We start from the raw sequence: 22024 nt of genomic DNA, 5'->3' as shown, positions 1-22024 counted from the left end.
TTTTCTTTTTGATTATAGCTGGAAAAATAATTAAAACCATTGAGCATCCATATTCTTATGTGACATTACGTATATCACTCACAGTAAAAACACCACTAATTTCGAGTTGAACCCAGCTGAAATAAAGAGAAGATGAGCATCACATAAAGTTAGTTTTTATTCTCTTATAATACTGCCTTGCACTCCTTCCATACTGATTCTAAGTTTGCTACCCTGATTCCAAGAAATCCATTTTATCTAGATGATACACAGTTCTGCTTTCTCTTTCTTGCCTTGAGCAGTAATGGGTTAAGCAAACCAGGAAATACCTGCATAATAAGACATTTCATATTAGAGAACAGGAGAACTGAGAAAGAGAAAGTGCTGATAAATATACTCTATTCACAAGAAAAAAAAAATCACAAAGAAAATCCATAGATGAAAAGGAAAAAAAAAATAGCCCGCTGCAAATTTCTCAACTTTAGAATTGAAGATTACTGATCTTTAATCAGTTAAAAAAAAAATTGAGGATCGCCATAGTTTGCTGTCTTACTTCTACTAAATATGAACGTTTTAAATAAACCCCACAAACTAACTGACTCCTATGAACATTACTTGGTTGATAAGTAAATCTCCTTTTTATAGTAAAAATGTAGGGAGAACTAACACTCGTGCCTTTAATTGCACGGCCTTACAGGTTTTGAGAGATGCAGTCAACACTTTGTCAAGAACTGTCACTGTGAGCCAGGGAGGTGGAAGCACCATTCTGTTCAATGGTTTCTTCCCTTTACATACAGAACAGCCTAGATTCCGTTTATTTTATTTTATTTTTCAAGCTTCTTCATTTCTATTTGCTTATTTGTTTATAATTTTTGATCCAGGAGGTACACCTGCAGGTTTGTTACGTAAGTATATTACACAACGCTGAGGTTTGTGTTTCTAATCATCCCATTACCCAAGTAGTGAATATATTACCTTATAGGTCATTTTCAAGGCTTGCTCCCCTTCCTCTCTCCCTACTTTTATAATAGAATCCCCTATGTCTGTTGTTCCCATCTTTGTGCCCATGTGTCCTCAATGTTTAGTTTCTTCTTATGACTGACAACATGCTGTATTTGGTTTTCTGTTTCTGTGTTAACTCAATTAGGATAATCGCCTCCAGTTGCATTCATGTTGCTGCAAAGCATATGATTGCAACTGGAGGCCATTATCCTAATTGAGTTGTTTATAGCTGTGTTGTATTCCATGGTATGCATATACCACATTTTCTTTATTTGGATTCCATTTAAGTAGACAAATTGTTGTATGTTACAAAAATTCATGGGATGGTCTACTAGTTAACTAGGATTGCCATAACAACATATCAAAAAATAGATGACTTCAAGGGGTATCCAATCTGTCAGCATCCCTGGGCCACATTGGAAGAAGAATTGACTTGGACCACATAGAAAATACACCAACACTAATGACAGCTAATGAGAAATAATAACAATAATAATGTTTCAAGAAACTTTACAAATTTGTGTTGGACCACATTCAAAGCCATCCTGGGCCACTGGGCAGGCTGTGGATTGGACAAGCTTGGCTTAAACAATAGAAAATTATTGTCTCACAATTTTGGAGTTTAGAATTCCAAAATCAAGGTATTTGCAGGGCTTGTTTCTTCTGACAGCTCTGAGCAAAGGACTGTTCGACTTCTCTGTTTGGTTTGTAGATGGCCGTCTTCTCCTCGGTCTTCACATTGTCTTCTCTCTGTGTCTGTGTCCAAATGTCCTCTTCTTACGGGACATAAATCACATTGGATTAGGGCTCACTATAACGACCTCATTTTCATTTAATTACTTCTTTTAAATATCTTATTTCCAGTGACATTCTGAGGTAATGGGAGTTAGGACATTAGCACATGAATTTTGAGGAGACACAATTCAGCCCATAACAGGTGACATTCGTGATGATCAGAAGCCATGGTCAAGAGACAGTCTGGTAGAAGCACAGATAGCAGCGCCCTGGAGAATATTTCCTTCTCACCTCCAGAATTCAGTATATAGGATATGCAAGAGAAGTGGCAGGATAGGTACTCTACAGCAGAGATAACCAATAGGAAAACACCAGGACTTTCCAATCTACCTTCCCAGGCTTCTTTCTAGACAAACACCACACTCCATGCCTACAGTCTCCTACTAAAAATGATTTTTCATTTTCATTTTCTTTTTTGTTTTTTTTGAGATGGAGTCTTGCTCTTTCACCCAGGTTGGAGTGCAGTAGTATGTCATTGGCTCACTGCACCCTTCACCATCTGGGTTCAAATGGTTCTCTCCTGCCTCAACTTCCCAAGTAGCTGGGATTACAGGCATGTGCTACTATGCCCAGCTAATTTTGTATTTTCAGTAGACGAGGTTTCATCATATTGGTCAGGCTGGTCTCGAACTCCTGACCTCATGTGATCCACCTGCCTCATCCTCCCAAAGTGCTGGGATTACAGATGTGAGCCACTGCACTCAGCCTGATTTTTCATTTTCTAAAACTTCTTTTGTTTATTCATTCCTCTATGAATATGCAGTTCTTATATTGACTTTATATGCAGAATATTGCTCACTCTTTAAGATCTGTCTCAACGGCTGGCTCCTTCCAGATAGCATTCCCATATCCCTGTGTGGGAATAAGTTTTTTCTCCTGTGCTCTCCTGTGGTCAAATTATTTTTTGTTTTATAATCATGCCATTTCCTTGCTCAATCCACTTTGAAGACCACTGATCACACTCTGAAGATCCAAACTCCTCATCATAGCCAAAAAGACCCAAAGGATTTGGTGCCAGACAACTTACCAGATATCATATCCTTTCTCAATCTCTCCCTATTTGCCCACTCCAGCCACAGGGGTGTTCACTTTTGTTCCACAAATATGCCAAACTTATCCCTCCTGGGTGTCCCCTCTACTAGTTTTTACTTTCCATTTTAAATTCTTCTCTGACATGATCTCATCATGGATTCCTCTCAGTTACTCATATCTTGGCTTAAATGGCTTCAAGTCAGAGGCAGCTTTTCTGACCACCAATCTGAATTAAACTCTCAGTGTGCCTCTAATACATCAACTTGCTTGATTGGTTTTATTGTACATTATTTGTCCTTAATCACATCTTATCAATTAATAATTCATTTGTTGATTTTCTGTCACCCTCAACTGCAATGTGAACTCCAGGGGAGCAGAAACACACTGAGTTTGTTGAAGTCTGTACCAAGGCACTCAAATAGGTGTATGAAATATATGGAGAAAAACTTTTGAATAAATGAATGAATTACTAGATAGATGAATATAATAAATTTCATGCATGCATAAATACATGCTAGACACTCTACTTGGTACTGAAAATAGCTTTAGAGTACAGGGAGCATGCACTATTTCAAAGATCATTTTTTTGACATAGTTTTTGTTTTTGTCCTTACTTTTTCCTTTAAGAAGTATCCATTGAGATGATCTGAAACTTGGGTAAAATTTTTCCAGGTAGTTATGAATAAAAGAGGAGAAAGCCATTCCATTAAAGATGGAAAAGTCTATGGATATCGTGAGATGGGAAGAAAGGCTGAGTACTTGAAAGAAGGACAGAGAGACAGGAATACACTGAACTGAGAATGGGCCACTGGGCAAAGTAGGCCACAGGGCCTGAGACGAGACAATGGGTCCTGGAAACAAGCCTGCAATGTAATGTTAGATACAGATAACTAAACAGCCAAAAAACAATGTGATGGGATGGTCAAAACAAAAGGAACCTGACACAGGTTCTAGGATGAGTGGACAAGCTGTTGGCAGTGGGACGGTCCAGGGTTGGGGGAGGCAGTGTGCAGGTGATCAGATAAGAGGAGATAGGTGTTCTGGGCAGACTGTGATCATGTAAAACTCCCACGAATTAGGAGGGCTGTGGTTGAGAAGCTGAAAGTTTTGTAGTGTATATGGTCTAGTATGGTGTACAGTAAGTCCCCAGAAAATACCTTTTATTCAACATAGTTTCATAATACTGTTGATGAGACTAAAAAATGTCGAATCTCAGCCAGGGCCACCGTCTGTGCAGAGTTTGCATGTTCTCCCCAGATTGGCGTGGGTTTTCTCCAAGTCTTCTGGTTTCCTCCTTCATTCCAAAGCTGTGCACATTAGGTGAATCAGTGTGTTTCTAAATGGTCCTGGTGTGAGTGGGTGTGGATGTGAGTATGCCCTACAATAGAACAGTGCCCTGTCTGGGGCGGGTTCCTGCCTTGCACCCTGAGCTGCAGGCGGGATCCGGCCATCCACAACCCTGAACTGAAAAGACTGGGCGAATAGTTATTTTATGTACATTTATTCATCTCTCTTAAATGTCTATATAACTCATATCCATTTCAATGTCTAATGTAAGAAGTGTTTTGATCTTTATTTTGAAGTTTTGTGATGTTCTTGTGACCAGAAATCGGCCCCAGGAATTTACATCTTGTTTATATCAAGTAGCCTGTGGTAAAACTGGTTTCATTAGGTGGCATTTTGAATAAAATTGTAGTTTCCAAGAACTATTGATGATGTTAAGTGAGGACTTACTCTGCCAGCCGGGGCAGTGGCTCTAATAAAAGCTGGAAAAACAAAGATCATCTCATGAAGACACAAGGTTAGTGCAAGTTTATCACTAGAATTACCTTATGCTGCTCAGCAAACACAAGGAGCGCTCTGTGAGACATTGGAGAATTCAATTTAAGGCATAGTGATACCCCAGATAGATTCATGCCAAGCTTTGGTATTTCCTATCTTTAAGAAGACTCATTATTTTGAAAGAAAATGTGACCGTAATTAAACTATCAAAAAGCTACAACAGGCCGGGTGCGGTAGCTCACGCCTGTAATCCCAGAACTTTGGGATGCCGAGGCAGGTGGATCACGAGGTCAGGAGATCTAGACCATCCTGGCTAACATGGTGAAACCCCTTCTTTACTAAAAGTACAAGAAAAATTAGCTGAGCGTGGTGGCAAGCGCCTATAGTCCCAGCTACTTGGGAGACTCACGCAGGAGAATGGCGTGAACCCTGGAGGCAGAGCTTGCAGTGAGCCAAAATTGCACCACTGTACTCCAGCCTGGGCAACAGTGGAAGATTACTTCTCAAAAAAAAAAAAAAAAAAAAGAAGAAGAAGAAGCTACAACACAACATCTTGCACTTCTGAAGAAACACCATTTGCAAAAATAAAAATAAAAATAATAAAAAAATAAAAAATAAAATAAAAAAAACAACCAAACCAAAAACAACAACAAAAAACTCCCTTTTGCACAATTGAAGAAGCAGTTATCCTATATTTCACCCCGTCTGTCAGACCCCAGGGGTATACAGCACATATGCTTTCTATCTGGTTTCAAACATGTGCTTAGATGGCAGGCATCCCTTGGGGCAAAAGGAAAAATGAATTTCAAACAACATGAAAAAATGGAATAAATATCATGCTTAAAAACTGAATTTCCCCATCTGCCTCATCATATGCAGCAAAAACTAAAGGATCCTACCACTCTTCACGGAAACATTCCTTAAAGATGTTCACTGAGAATTTTTGAACATTTATTATATTAGGCTATTTATGACTGGGAAAAAATATTATTAAAAGTGAGAAAATGGGAATGTTTTTAGTTATACATTCAATTAACAAGGTGATAGGGCTAAATGTGTTCTTTACACATGATTTATTGTATCTAAGGACCTCGTATCTGTCAAGAGTTTCAGTAGCAGCTTCCATATGGGAAGGATGTCTTGCTATGGTGTATGCAACATGAAAAGAGTCTGACAAGTTGTAAGATATATATACACATACACATAAATATATATATATGTATGTATGCATATATATATATATACACCAGAAATAGATATTCATTTAAGACATTTCATTAAATGAATGTGAAGTAATTCACAGCATAAAAAACAAATTTAGAAATAAAATAAAAAATAAACTTTAGAGCATACAACCACTAAGAATGCAGTGAAATCTATGAGAAGAAATATTAACTGAGTATGATGCTCTTAAATATTTGCAATGTGAGTTAGCTTTCTTGAAGTGGAAGGGGATCCATGAATTTTGACATCGGGGAAACATAGAAGAGGGGGAACATTCCATTCCTTCAAAATTCTAGAGGAAAATAGAAATATGGAACTTACTTTTTTTACAAATCACTTAAACTGGCTTCTTACAGACCAGGCACTATCCTAACTTTTAGAAATAGCGTATACAAATATGAACCACATAATCCTTATAAACAACCCTATTAAGTGCACACTTTTATTAGATCTATATTATTTCATGTTGTAAGTGAAAGAAATGGGAAATGGAGAGGTTAAGTAACTGTCACTACCAATATCACTACCAATAAATGGCTAAGCTGAATTGGAAACTAGGCCATTCAATATGAATTCTGTGCTTGGAACTTCTATAGTTTGGTGGCATATCCAACACATCTAAGCACTACAACCTTAAGGGAGGAGACCACCCCTCATATTGTCTTATGCCCAATTTCTGCCTCCAAAGAAAGAAGAAGTAAAAACTAAAAGGCGGAAATGAAATCCACAGGCAGACAGCCCAGCGCCACTGCCTGGACCTGGTAGTTAAAGATCGACCCCTGACCTAACTGGTTATGTCAACTATAGATTCCAGCCATTGTATGGAGGAGCATTGTAAAAATCCCTGTCCTGTTCTGTTTCATTCTGACTACCGGTGTATGCAGCCCCCAGTCACGTGCCCCCTGCTTGCTCAATCGATCACGACCCTCTCACACAGACCCCCTTCGAGTTGTGAGCCCTTAAAAGGGACAGGAATTGATCACTCGGGGAGCTCAGCTCTTGAGACAGGAGTCTTGCTGACGCTACCAACCAAATAAACTCCTTCCTTCTTTAACTCCATGTCTGAGGAGTTTTGTCTGCGACTCATCCTGCTACAACCTAAACTGTCCAAGCGAACCTAAAAGACTCAAAGGAGTCAACACTACTTTGTTAGTAACATGGTGAGTTACCCATTTAATTCTAACTTTGATGACATAAAAATAAGAATTTTATTGGAGGGGGTTTATGTTTACATGTTCTGGGGAAAATGTTGCAACATAACGTAGATGGATTTTGATCTATGTCACTTTGTTATAACCTCTCCTTGGTCATTTGAAATGTGTATGACAAATTGTTTTTGTGAATTTGGAACTAGGAACCGTAAGTATGTCTTTGCTTTAAAATAGCACAAAAATTCCAAATAAATCTTTCTCAGCAATTCCTTCCAAGCTTCTGTCTTGATCTTGAAAACTGATTCTGTCTTTATTTTGTTTTCATAGCTCTCATCAAAATTTTTGCTCAGCAATCCATCAACACTGCTGTTGTCAACATAAACAATGGAATCCACAATGTGATTCCAGTCATCTGTGCTCAGTCTTGATCTTTTAAGATTCATCAGCAGCATTGACCCAGTTGAAAGGCTTCCTTCATTCAATTTCAGAACACCATGCTTCTTGTCTTCCTCCTGCACTGACCACTTTTTTTGCTCTTTTTATTTTTCTTCATTCCTCTGATGGTTTTCACTCCCATGCCCCTGAGCCTAGATCTTGGATTTCTATTCTCGTCTGAACTTGTTGTATTAGTGATCAAATCCTGGGTCAAGTTGGGTGAAATCATTCTGTTATGCCTGGGTCTGAATCCCAATTCTGCCGCTTACCAGGTGTGTGATCTTGGAAAATGTTACCTTAAACTTTTAGCACCATTTTCTCATCTGCTAAATGAGCATAATGTTAATAGTGTCTTTCTCATACAATTCTTATGAGGATTACTTAAACAACATAATGCATATTAAAATCATAGAATAACACCTGACATAGAAAGTGTGATGTGTTTGTTTAAATAAACAAATCTTAGTCAATATCATATAACATATCTACTAGGATGAACTCACCCCTGAATTTCATAAGAATATATCAAATTTCCTTGTCAACATTTCTCCTTAGTTGGCTAAAGGCAGCTCAGATTTCATTTGTTCAGTTCATGGCAAAGCTATATCCCCATTGCTCAGGCAAGATACCATTAATTCACCTTGGATCTTTCTAATTTCCTCACACTGCATATATAATACATCACCAATCATCTTGTCTCAACCTTCCTTCCTTTGCTCACCCATTGTTCTGCTGTATCTCTGTTCCCACCTAGTATCATTGCTCACCAGGTTGTTGTACTTGCCTAAAAAGGAGCTTCCTAATTCCACCTCTGGTCCTCTATAGTGCACTATCAACACATCAGCCAGAGATGTCCTCTGAAAAGATAAAACAGATCAAGGTCCTTCCACTGCCCTCAAGGCCCCACTGCCTGTCAAACTTCTTCTTTTTTTATTTTTTTTTGAGATGGAGTCTGGCTCTGTCACCCAGGCCGGAATGCAGTGGTGCGATCTCAGTTCACTGCAACCTCAGTCTCTGAGGTTCAAGCAATTCTCCTGCCTCAGCCTACTAAGTGGCTGGAATTACAGACATCTGCCACTACACCAGGATAATTTTTGTATTTTTAGCAAAGACGGGGTTTCACCATGCTGGTTGGGCTGGTCTCGAACTCTTGACCTCAAGTGATCCACCCACCTCGGCGTCCCAAAGTGCTGAGATTACAGGCGTGAGCCACCGTGCCCAGCTGAACCTCTTCTATAATCTTTCTCCACTCTCTCCAAGCTTCCATCACATTGGCCTTCTTGTTGGTTTTTGAATAGCTCTCACCTTGATGACTTGAAATTTATGATTTAATTTGGAAAGCTCTTATTCAGACACTTTCAAGGTTTGCTCCCATATCTATTTCAAGCCTTTTCAAATGTTATTTTATCAGGAAGATATTCTTGAAACATATTTTCAGAATTTGCAAACTATCATTTCCTCTTCTCTGTACAACACAGAAACTTCCTGGCACTCTTCCCAGCTAATTTTCTGCATAGCATTTATCATTTTCGATAAATTTATTTATACATAATTTAAATATTATATAATTTAATTACTTGTTTGTATTCTCCTCATTAGAATCTAAACACCAACATGGTTAATAACATTTAATGATTTTTTAATAAATTTATCCACAACCCAGAGAAGAATCCTTGACACAAAATAATATTGAGACAATTTTCAACACTATATTTAAGGGAATTACTCCATGAGTCTATAATCCAACTCCCTACCTCTAAGCATATTGATATTTTATGTAAACTAGGGATAAAATTATTAAGGAGATAAAATGAAAGGGCAAAGTGAATTCTTACTTTTCTCTCTGTCACCCACAGTATGTCACCCAAATATGTCTGTTTACAAATATATTTGAAATATAAAAGCATTTAAGAATGCCAAAAATATACATTTGACATACAATATTAATTCTCAAATCTAATCTGCCAATGTTTAAATCTTTCTTAGTTGTAGTTTTAATTGACATGTAATAATTGTGTAAGTTTATGGGGTATAATATGATGGTTAGATACATGCATGCATTATATAATGATTAAATCAAGCTAATTATTTTCATTTAATAATTACTAAAAATAATTTATATAATTTATATAAGTAGACATAGATACAAAGAGTGCTTTTTCTTTCTTTTTTTTTGTGTGACATAGTCTTGCCCTGTCACCCAGACTGGAGTGCAGTGGCATGATCTTGGCTCACTGCAACCTCTTCCTCCCCAGTTCAAGTGATTCTCCTGCCTCAGCCTCCCAAGTACCTGGGATTATAGGCACCTGCTACCATACCTGGTTAATTTTTTTGTGTGTGTGTGTGGTATTTTTAGTAGGGACAGGGTTTCACCATATTGGCCAGTGCTGGTTTTGGACCAGCAGTTTGGTTCTTGACCTCAACTGATCTGCCTGCCTTGGCCTCCTAAAGTTCTAGGATTATAGGCGTGACCCACCGTGCTCAGCCCAGTGTACTCTTCTTAAAAGGTAGTTTTACTATTTTTAGCATATTCTGAAATACCCATGAATTTGTGGTTAAATGACAGAGGTTATTATGAAGTCAAGAAAAGTGATTTATTCTACTTTTAGTTCAAAGATAAAATGTACATTTCCCCATATATTTATCATAGTAATCAGTCTCAGTTTATATGGCAGAAAAATCTAGCTGAGTTCCTAAGTTCTGTATCTCTCTTCTCTAGAATGGTTCCTGGGGAATGCATCACAATCTTGTTAGAAAACAGGTCAAGGAAAATGAAGTGCAATGCTATACAATATAACAAAGTTAATATACTTTGAAATCATTATATGAACTTGTGTCAAAGAATACATACTTAATCCCCATTCCAGAGGAAGAAAAAATGGTAGCAGAAAAAGATTTTTGAACTGGAGGAGTATATTATTGCCTGTCAAATGAAAAAGATGGTTATTTGTCCCTAGTATGGGGTGTAGAATGTGGTATACCAGTGCAGAGAGTAGCCCAAATGACAGTATCTGGCATGTTATTCTGACTGTTTTCAAAGATAGGGCAGTGTGACTTTCTCAAAAGTCAGATGAAATCATTTAAAAATATGAACAAAAATAGATTCCAATGGCAAATATATATAAAAAATTATCTGCCATTCTAGATTAGCCACACTACAGTTCTCCTTAACTAAAATAGATAATTATGTACTGACTACATAAAAATAATCATTGCCAAAGGATATTTATATTAAACTGGAGAATCAGAAACTGAATCTGTTTGTATCTCCTTAACAGGCTCGTGATTGTCCCTGAATAACTGATTTTATTATTTCCTGCACGGTCTTGACATTCTTATAAAATTGGCAAATGTAGTTGTATCATGAACCTGATTTAAAAGAATGCTGGAGAAATTAACAGATTAGCCTTTTTCAAAAGATTTAAAATTTGATTAAAGTTTCTATCTTCAACACAAAATGAAACTTGCCTCACGGTGTATGAATTACTCATTTGAATCCAAAGACCTTTGATTAGGATAATTTTTCAAATATAAGCAATTAGTAACAGACCATTTATTTACTAAATGTTATAGGAGAGAGCCAGCTGTCTTTATTTCCTTTCCTTGACTATTTGAAGTTAGAATTTTCTCAAGACATTTAGCCATTTATAAATGTTCAGTTAAACATGACAGTTGTTGTGGATTGGATATTTGTAAGGTCATTTTTCATAGGCTGCCCCAGAAGAAACATATTTCAATCCAAGCAAATGATTAGCATTTCTATATGATTTGACTCCACTTTTTCTATGGCCCAGAAACATATCTTAACACTTGCTCAATTTAATTTGATGTGGAAAAGGCCTCTTTTTAATCAACTTTAAAATTATGTTCTGTTGACTTGCAAATGAGAGGTCAACGCTAATTGAGAGAGGCCTTAAAAACTCTGACATCTTTGATCCCTGCACAAAGATTCCATGCTCAGTATGTTCTGATACTTGGCTTTTCCATATTCCCTTACGAGGTTAAGAAGATGAATGCTCATTGCTTTTAATCCTTACCATGATTTATGAGCCTCTTGGTATCCTTTCCCTAGAGCAGCTACAACTGTGTGGTTGTTCTGCCTGCTGCTTAAATTACACAGACATCTGCAAAGTAAATTATGGATTGTTGTCCCATAGACCACAACCGAGAATTCTCTTCATCACTCTTGCAGTATAATTTTTTTTTTTTTCTGATTAGAACAAAGAACATGTATGTATTTCCTTGCTTCTGTAGTAAGGGCATTTTAAACTAATTTTAATGATAGCACAATAACCTGGATTGTGATCTATCACAAAAAATCAAAGCAGCATGAAATATAACAAGGTAGCTTTAAAGCCAGAAAGAAAAAAAAAAAAATCCCCTATTTATTTATATCTTTCATCTTTATTTAAGGCATTGAATATTTAGACTCACAGAAGCACAATAACCTGGATTGTGATCTATCACAAAAAATCAAAGCAGCATGAAATATAACAAGGTAGCTTTAAAGCCAGAAAGAAAAAAAAAAAATCCCCTATTTATTTATATCTTTCATCTTTATTTAAGGCATTGAATATTTAGACTCACAGAAGGAAAGTGACCTTTAAGATTAACTGAAAATATGCACCATGGAATAAAATGCATGTAAATGACCTTTATGTCTCTGAGTGTGAATGATTTTAAGAGCATCTTGTGATCTGATCTATGACTATTTAAATTAAACACTGAGCAAAGAAATAGAAAATTACATACAGGATAATTCATGGAAGATTGGGATACTTTTTTTAATGTAGTCTTTTCTGCTGGTCTCACTTGTAGTAAACCTGTTTTAATAATCTGGAGGCTTAAAGCAATCACGAGTAATTGGAATAACTCGTCTGAATTAAAAGGCTGGTAGAGTCTAAGTTGGAATAATCAAATGCTTCTGTATTTTTCTTTTCTTTTCTCTCCTTGTTATTCTGTGTAAATGATGAATCATAATTCCCAATAATAAGCCCACTGTGAAATCCTCACAGGTACGTCTCAAATTATTAGCCTTTGACAATTACCAAAATTAGAAATATCCCTACATTTATCTTCTTCAGATGTGCTAATTGCAACTCTAACAATAACCTGTCAGGGAAAATCACACCAACAAAATTTACCAAAGGATTTCTAGTTATGCCTTAGAAAGTATATAAAAAAAAAAAAAAAAAAAGATGGCTCTGCAAGTCATTTTTTGAACCCTGTTGTCAACTCAGCAGGACACAGTGAACACTAAAGAAATGCTCAAACCCACTCCTGGCTGAGCAGATCTGCTGTTGCCTCCGTGTTTCCGTCAGTTTCTGTTTCACCTCATCACTGCTGAAAGGCAATGTTTTCTGAGTGTCAGGACCTGATATTCATACCAATGACCTAAAGACTTGCTTTTTTAAAGATAGATCCTAGATTTGTTTGCCTCTGTGTCAGTGAAAAGCTCACTTATAAAACTTTCCATTTGTCGACACTCTTTGTATCCTCATCTTCATAAAATAAAGTATTAGTGGAATATTGAAGTATTCTACTTAGTTGATATGGTTTGGCTTGTGTTCCCCATCCAAATTTCATCTTGAATTGTAGCTCCCATAACTCCCACATGTTGTAGGAGGGACCCAGTGGGCGGTAATTGAATCATGGGGTGGGACTTTCCCATGCTGTTCTTATGATAATGAATAAGTTTCATGAGATCTGGTGGTTTTATAAAGGGACATTCCCCTGAATATACTCTCTTGCCTGCCACCACGTAAGATGTAGCTTTGCTGCTCCTTTTCCTTCCACCATGAAGATGCAGCCTCCCCAGCCATTTTTCTTTATAAATTACTCAGTCTCAGGTATGTCTTTATTAGCAGTGTGAGAACAGACTAATACATTAGTTAAAACCCTAAACTATTTAAACATATCTTGAAATAAATTATTTTTGAATACTTATTTAATTTCCTAAGAAAGTATACAGGACAGACAGAAACAGAATTAAATTGGTGCTCCCAAAAGATCTAATATATATAACCTCCCAATCTCTTGCCAGCAGTCATCTTCTTTACACACACACATACACACACACACACACACAACCCCCACATCAGGTTATTCTACATTCAAAAACAAACCAACTAAAGCAACAAAACACAGCTCCACATCCTATAAAAGATAAAGTCCCAATCCCAGACATAGTTTTCATTTCATTAAAGTTTCTTCATCATGTAAGCCTGTTCTTCTGGATTTATCTGCCAGCTATTCCCATATTTGACACACATTTCATTCTCTAACTCCTCAAGTAGTATAAGATTCACCACATATGAAATGATATCATATATCTTTGTAACTTTTATATATCTATACCTTCTTCTTTACATATGTTTATCTATATCTCTTTATAGACTAGTTCAAATGTCCTTTGTCTGCATTTTCCCTACTCTTTCCAACTACTACAGACAGGAAGAAAAAAATGCCAACTTCAACCATATTTTTCATGTTGGAACAAGAAAGTATTCTATAAATGATCAAAGAATGCTCAATTAACCATATGAAAGAAGAAAGATTTATTTCCTTTCTCTTTCCCTTTACTTTTTTGCATGATTTATGATAAATTAATATAATTACTTATTAACTAAACATGAATATAAGTGAGAAATTATCAGAATGATAGTTTTGCAAAATATTAAAGAAATAATACATTCCCCTATGTGATTGTTGAAAAAGAAAATTATAAAAGGGGGTGGTAACATCATAAACAGGCTCCAGAGCATTACTCTACTCAAAGTTAAATTAATAAAAGAAAAATTTCTTTCTTAATAAAGAAATATTAATAATCAGTTAATATGATTTGAAACCTATATATTCATTGTTCTCGATTATCACTCTCTATTTTGTTATAGCATTCCACTGAGATTATTCTCAGCTCTATTTGCTTATGTGGCATTTATGAAAATCCTCACATTAAAAAGAAAATAATTTCAAGCCATTCTCCTCAAATGCCTTCTGCATTGATATGAATTCTACTCTAATTAAAAACAAATGAACATTCCAATTTCTTTAAAATTATCCTTTCTCAAGTTATTATCTTTAGTTTTATGTTAAACAAATATCAAACTATTTTTATTTCTTATCATTGTATATAGCACAGAGTGAACTATAGGACATTTGCAAAGAGTGTGAATCTCTTCTCATTTATCTGGGCCTTTGGATGTTTTAATGCTCCATTATGCTTTAAAGAAAAGGAAAGAAAGTGCTGCATTTATCATTGGAATGCCTTAGTATTAATTTTTCATTATTCATATTTTCATCACAGATAATACTGAGGTTGGTATAATCATGGATATTTAAGAATATGGAGTTGCCTTTTACAGGAATTAAAAGTCAAAGTGTTCACTTCTCTTATTCTATAAATAGAAGATCTGGACTGAAACCCCAAACCAAAATTATCCATGGTCAGAGATTTAGAAATTAATTAAAATTTTCTATAAAAAAATGCTAAAATTTCACAAATAAAAGGTAAGCAATTTTCTACATAGAAACTTTGAATATTGAAGAGAACAAATTGATAGATAAAAGAGATGACCATGGGGAGGAGGAACTATTAACAGCTGAGATATTAACTGGTTCATTCTATTTCAATCTTATAATCTTACATTTTTAATTTAAAATTTGAATTCTTTCCCTCAAATCTTATAGTTGAAATTAATTGATAATGTTTTAAAACTACACTAAAGCCTAACCTTTACTGAATAAGTTAATCTTATAAAAGGATCATGAGAAAGAAAAACAAAAGGCTTCATCTTTCTACTTCAGAAATATGGGCATGCACAGAGAGTTTGAACAAATATCACAGGAAGTTTCATAAAGCCACATTAGTTTAATTACACATCTGGCTTATCTCTTCAACCTTGTCTTTCTGAGTTGTTGTATCAATGGTTAATCTTAACTGATCACTGAATAGAACTGAGAACATCAAGCTTGTTTTGACTACAGCCTAAGTAAGAGGAGATTCTCCCATTACCAAGAGGGGAGTATCAAAGCAGTACTCTAATTACTACCTCTGTGAAGGTTAACTGTATCTGTCTAAATCTCAGTGTTTAGATTCCTACCATCGGCAAAGGAAAAGCAGATTACAATTGCCAGTGCAAGAAACAATTGAACAAGATTGTGCCATATCAATATTCGTAAAGACGAGAGAATTTATGACTTTCTCTCTCTGTTTCCTATGGTTGACTTTCAACAGAGGTTTGCCTTTGAAATGAGACATATCCAATTTAACAAACATAATACCCGCTAATTATGAGGGACTAGGCAAAGTGTCATAAAAATAGAATATAAAAGACGGAAATCACTTTCTGTTCTTTAGGAGGCACATAGCCATTAGATCTTCTCAAACCTGAAACTGTGAGGAAAAGTACAACAAAGAAACTAAAAAATAAAGAATTATACAAATAATTATATATTCTAAAAAATGTAGAAATAACTGGTTACTTCAAGTTTCATGATTTTGTGTTTACGTCAACTGTCTGTAAACATACAAATATTTGAATATTTTGATTTCTAGTAAACATTTCTTAAAGCAAAGAAGTTTTAAATAGAATTTGCATTTTCAGGTATTAATTAAGAAGGTAAAAACATATATCTTAATAAGATTTTTTTTTACTTACCTTTAAAAAGGCTGGCATTCCTTAAAACTCGCTACTGCTCCTGGGATCCAGCTTGGCTATATTCCCCAAAGAGCCAAGCTGTTAGGTGACAGAGCTGGAAAGACAAACATAGATAGTCAGAATGTTAACTGTCTTTTCTAACAAACATTTATTTTAGAATATTTTTACATTTTCTTAAAAGTTGCAAAGATGGTATAGAGAGTTCCCGGATACCTCTCTTTTTTTTTTTTTTTTTTTCTCATCTGATTATCACTATTGCTAATATCTTACGTTATAATTATAAGTGCATTTGTCAATGTACTTTTGATGTGTGTACAATGTACTTACAATGCTGCTTTTGATACACTGTGATAGTGATACATTGTAATAGATGGATCTAAATGAACCAATATTGACACATTATTCTGATTTCACTAGTTTTTCTCCTAATGTCATTTTTCTATCCCAGGATATCTCATTGCATTGTCATCACATCCCCTTGGCCTCCTCATGGTAGTGATAGCTTATCTTAGACTTTCCTTGTTTTTGATGACCTTGAACGTTTTGAAAAGCAATGGTCAGACATTTATAAAATGTCCTTAAGTTGGAATTTGGCTGATGTATTTCTAATGATTAGACTGGGGTTATGAATTTTTGGGAGGAAGACCATAGAGGCAAAGTATCATTTTTGTCACTTCATATCAAGGGTATGTATGTCATCAGCATGACTTATTACTGTTGACACAGATCTTGATCAGCTGACTGGGGTATTTATTACTGTTGACACAGATCTTGGTCAGCTGACTGGGGTACTTATTGCTGTTGATGCAGATCTTGATCAGCTAACTGGGGTATTTATTTCTGTTTACACAGATTTTGATCAGCTGACTGGGGTACTGTTTGCCACCATTTCATATTATAAAGTTTCTTTTGTTCCTCCTTTCCATACTGTACTGTTTGAAAGCAAGTCACTAAAAGCAGCCCACAGTCAAGAGATAGGGAGTTAAGCTCCATCTGCTGGACGGGAAAATGACACAAAATATTTGAAATTTTATGAGAGAAATTTACCTATTCTCCCCATTTGTTTGTTTCCTTGCTTGGGTATTCATTCATTCATTAATTTATATGCATCAGTGTAATCTCATGGATATTTATTTTGTATTTCATGTTGTAACACAATACTACACTCTTTATTTTGTTGGTCTAATTGTTTTAGCTTTGGCCTTTGTGAGCTCTTTCAATTAGCCTCTATGTCTTTTTTGACATACTATATCGGTTTGTTTAGTGAGTACTTCCTTAAATCCTGGCATGATAAGATAGTCCATGTTAATTTCAAAATGCATAATATAAATGTTGTAATCTTCTTGCCTCAGACATAGACTTAGCCATTTTTTTCAAGGATCTCTGATTCCTTTTATCACAGAATGGTGAGAAATCAAGATCTGACCACTAGTTATGGTTCCTTGCCACTGGGGTGCCATTACTTCTAAGCCCTCTCAGTGAACTGAGCTAGGAAATTTATGTTTTATATTAACATGCATATGCAGACATGCATAATTGTCTCTATATCAATCTGTATATATAATTAGATAACATTATTTCATACTGACAACTTCAATCTGTATCTATAATTAGATAACATTATTTCACACTGATAACTTCAACTCTTCAGCTTCATATTGTTAACTTTAGGCTGATAACTTCAACTTCCTTAATACATATTAAATAAACAGCATTTTGGGTGTAATAGAGTATATAGTAAAACCACATTTTTCATTTCTTTATGAAATGCTCCTCTCTGAGTATTATTTCAAGAGTAATTCTTAGAAAGATGTCCACACAAGGGAGAAAACACGTTCATGGTGCCTGATTCTGAAGAATCATTAAGAAAATCCATGGACATTTATTTTCATTCATTTCTACTAAAGTTCATTATGCTTGAAAAAGAAAAGTAGCTTTTAATACTGTGTGCATACAACCACAGCTACTTTTTTTTTTTTTATCAAATGCCATACACTGCAACAATAAAAAGGACATGAGGAGATATATACTGCTTTATAAGATCTAATATATTTTCTTCTATTGAGGCATCATATTACTATGACCATGTTTTCATATAATTCAATTTTTTAAGACAGAAAGTCTCAGTTCAATTATACCTATGTGAAAAATGTAATTTTAAATGAAATTATAAAATAATTATAATTCATGCACATGTTAATCATTACAGCTAAATGGTAATCAGAATGTATAAATGCTTATCATTTTTATTACAAATGGTTTGTAGAAAATACAGGTAGTAACAAGGTAGACTAATAATCCATGCAGGATAACTTATTTTCTGAAAGTAAAAACACCAACTCATGTCATCATTCTGTTATTCTGATAACTAATAAAGGTTTCCCTGTCAAACAAAATCTTTAGGTTTAAAAAACATTAAAGTGAGACATAAACTTCCAAGAAATTCTAAGCCATTTCATTCCCTTCAACTCTGTTAGATATTTTGGTTAAAATGTAATAATATCTGTATCAGTTTCCTGTGGCTGTGACAAGTAATTACCATAAATGTAGTGGCTTAAAGCAACAGAAACTTATCCTCTCACAGTTTTGGAGGTCAGAATTCTGAGATCAATTAAAGACTGAGCTGAAATCAAGGTGTCACGGTGCTACCATCCCTTCAGAGGGTCTAGGGGAAAATCCATTTCTCACCTCTTCTAGGTTCTCGTGACTGCCATCGTGCCTTGCCTTGTGGCCACTTTCAATATTCAAGGCTAACATCGTCAAATTTCTTTCTCCTCCTCTACATTGCCTTTTCTTCGGTGTATTCAAATCTTCTGCATCTCATTTTTAAGAATGCATGTATTTACAATTTGGGCCTATTCAGCTAACACAGGATAATCTCCTCATGTTAAGATCCTTTATTTAATCACAGCTGCAACCTACCATAGATCCTGAGGATTAAGCTCTGATTTTTTTTTATCTTGCCCAAATTCCTATCTAAGGGGTCTGGAGAGTTATGCCCTACAAGCCATCAATTCTCATCAGATGGGTTTTATTTAATCCTATATATCATGATGTACCTTCCATCCTGACTCAGGCATAACATTAGGAGACAAGGAAGAAAATCAAAAGATTTTACCCCAAAACATGTTTCTTTGCCATATCTTGAAATGTCCCTGCAAAGCTGTCCTTCCTGGTGACAAATTTGCATCTGTAAAGAATTTCTATTAACATAGGTAGATCTTTTTCTTCCAGGTCTTCCCAGTCCTAAGGAGTTTAACTAAAAGTCCAGCACTTTTTAAAGATCTGAATAGGAAGCATTTGTCATCTATTGTCTCTAAGGGCAGCCAATATAAGACCTCAAAAAGAACCTTGGTCTCCACAATATTTGATCTTAACTTGAACATTTCCTTTCTATGGATCCCAGACAAAATTTAGACAAACTTTAGACAAACTCAATCATCAATCAGAAAATGTTTAAATTTATCTATAGCCTGGAAACCACCACCTCCCACCCCAAAGCTTTGAGTTGTGCCACCTTTCTGGACCAAACCCATGTATTTCTTAAATGTATTTGATTGATGTCTCATGCCTCCCTAAAATGTATAAAACCAAGCTGTGCCTCGACCATCTTGGGCACATGTTCTTAGGACTTCCTGAGGGCTGTGTCTTGGGCCATGGTCACTCACATTTGGCTCAGAATAAACCTCTTCAAATATTTTACAAATATTTTCATTGACAACCAACTTATAGATCTACTTCCCATCCCCTTACATATGGGAGAAAAAAAAATATTCTAATAAAACCACTTCCTCATGACTCTATCTCACTACAAGACAGTGTGTATGGCTAAGGCAGCAGAAATATACACACACAATGAAAGGGTGTTTTAAACTATTGTTTAAGACAACCTAGGACAGGCATATAATTAACTTGTTTAGAGAGACAGATAGATGTTACTTAATAATGAAACTCTAATAACTATTTCTTTCCCTTCAGACTAGGACTACTGATAATCTGCAATTATGTGTGACAAGCTGAACAAAACCACAGAACCAGAGTGTCAGACTATGGCTACATAATTTTTAGAAAGATCTTAATTAAGCAAATCTCTTAAAAGTTTTTAAAGGAAATATTTTCTAAAGCCAAAAGTCAACTACATTCATAAAGTATGATCACTGGTACAGTACACCTTTTCGGTGGCATCAACTTTCAGGGGAACTTGACAGGAAGAAAAAATATATCTCGGCTGGGTGCGGTGGCTTACACCTGTAATCCCAGCACTTTGGGAGGCCGAGGCGGGCAGATCAGGAGGTCAGGAGATCGAGACCATCCTGGCAAACACGGCGAAAGCCCGTCTCTACTAAAAACACATACACACACAAAAAAAATTAGCTGGGCGTGGTGGCGGGCGCCTGTAGTCCCAGCTTCTTGGAAGGCTGAGGCATGAGAATGGCATGAACCCGGGAGGCGGGGGAGCTTGCAGTAAGCGGAGATCGTGCCACTACACTCCAGCCTGGGCCACAGAGCGAGACTCCCTCTCAAAAAAAATAAAATAAAACTAAAAAATAAAAAATCTCAAGCAACTAGCAATAAAGTCAGAGGAGTGGGAACTGATGATACAGGAAATCTTTACAGAAAAATAAAGGTATGAATGGCTTCCATAAGGCTTGAATTCCCATTGCTGTTAAGGAAATTCAGGCCTCTTGGGTTGCTTGAAAGAAGGAACTAAGAATGAGCTGCTTACATGCAACTGGTATGCAACTGGTTTGTAGAGGGAGTAGTCCCATCGTGGAATGGGAATTAGAATAAAAAGAAACAAATACAAAAATCTTCTGTCCACCAGTATTAGGAACCTTCACAGATACCAGCTGTTCAAGAAGGGCCATAGATAGAAAGAGGTTAACCTTGAGAAGCAGAGGGCAAGCTTGAGCCCGAAGTGTGTAAAGTCCAGATTTGCCCAAATATACACTATGGTGGCTACAACCCAGAGTAGTAATATGAAGCATGGCATAGCACTGGAGAATCAGTAGGACCTTAGCAGAGCAAGTACCAAAATGTCTTGAAGAGATTCTTTCATAACATAAGACCCTAGATTCCATAGTAAGGAAAAAAAAAAAGTGAGAGAACACAATATACCTTCAATGAAACTCAGTGGAGTGATAAAGAGAAAATGTATTTCTTAAGAACTAATAATAATAGAATAATCTGTAATAGACACATAATACATATGTAAAGACTTCAAAGAAAATGGAAGGAATATAAAGTATAATAAGAGTATGTCAAACACATAACAAACAAATTTGACCAAAAATGCTTTCTCTATATATATTGCTCTAGAGGTAGTCTTATGGGCCACCCATAGCTAATTCTAATACTCATTTGAAAGAACAAAACCCAAGAAGTTCACAGACTTTGTTGGAAAGATAAAATTACCCTATCAGATATAAAAAATTGTTATAAAAGTATGGAAAAAAATTTATGTTATTGGCACAGAGTCTAAATGATACATATAAATATGCAGCAACATTCCATTAAATAAGGCTGTTAAATAAGTGGAATAGGAAAAATTCACCATACAGATGCACAAAATCAAAGTACAGTCATCCCTAGGTTGCCGCAGGGATTGGTTCCAGGACCCTCACAGATATCAAGAGCTACAGATGCTCAAGTCCTTTATGTAAAAAGGAATATTATTTGCATATAACCTATGCACATCTCCTGTATACTTTAAATCATCTCTAGATTACTTATAATTATTGCTATGTCATATTGATATTAATTTATATCATTTTTCATTGTTACAATGATTTTTCTAACTATGTTCAATCTCTGTTTGGTTGAATACCAAAACATAGGCTCCACAAATACACAGGACTGGTTATAGATTTCTTTAATCATCTCATACATAAAAATAACTTTCAGATGTGAAGAAGAAACAGTTTAAAAGTCAAGGACATATATAATTTCTTTTTTTTTTTTTTT

The 22024-nt window shown here is 35.6% G+C and overlaps 1 protein-coding gene across 1 annotated transcript in view; it reads right to left on the bottom strand.

Annotated features, from left to right (window-relative positions):
• The window catches only part of CDH12 (cadherin 12, type 2 (N-cadherin 2)), a 1158911-nt gene that overhangs the window by 786236 nt on the left and 350651 nt on the right, over nucleotides 1-22024 (bottom strand). The window contains exon 2 of the mRNA XM_011933446.1: nucleotides 16061-16154. The gene's annotated coding sequence lies outside the window, so the exon portion shown is untranslated. The remainder of the gene's footprint in view (nucleotides 1-16060; nucleotides 16155-22024) is intronic.

This window comes from Colobus angolensis, unplaced genomic scaffold, assembly GCF_000951035.1.
Source record: "Colobus angolensis palliatus isolate OR3802 unplaced genomic scaffold, Cang.pa_1.0 Scaffold127, whole genome shotgun sequence".
NCBI lineage: Eukaryota > Metazoa > Chordata > Mammalia > Primates > Cercopithecidae > Colobus > Colobus angolensis.
Note: the sequence above shows the minus strand (reverse complement) of the source record. Positions and strands in the feature narration are given on the sequence as shown.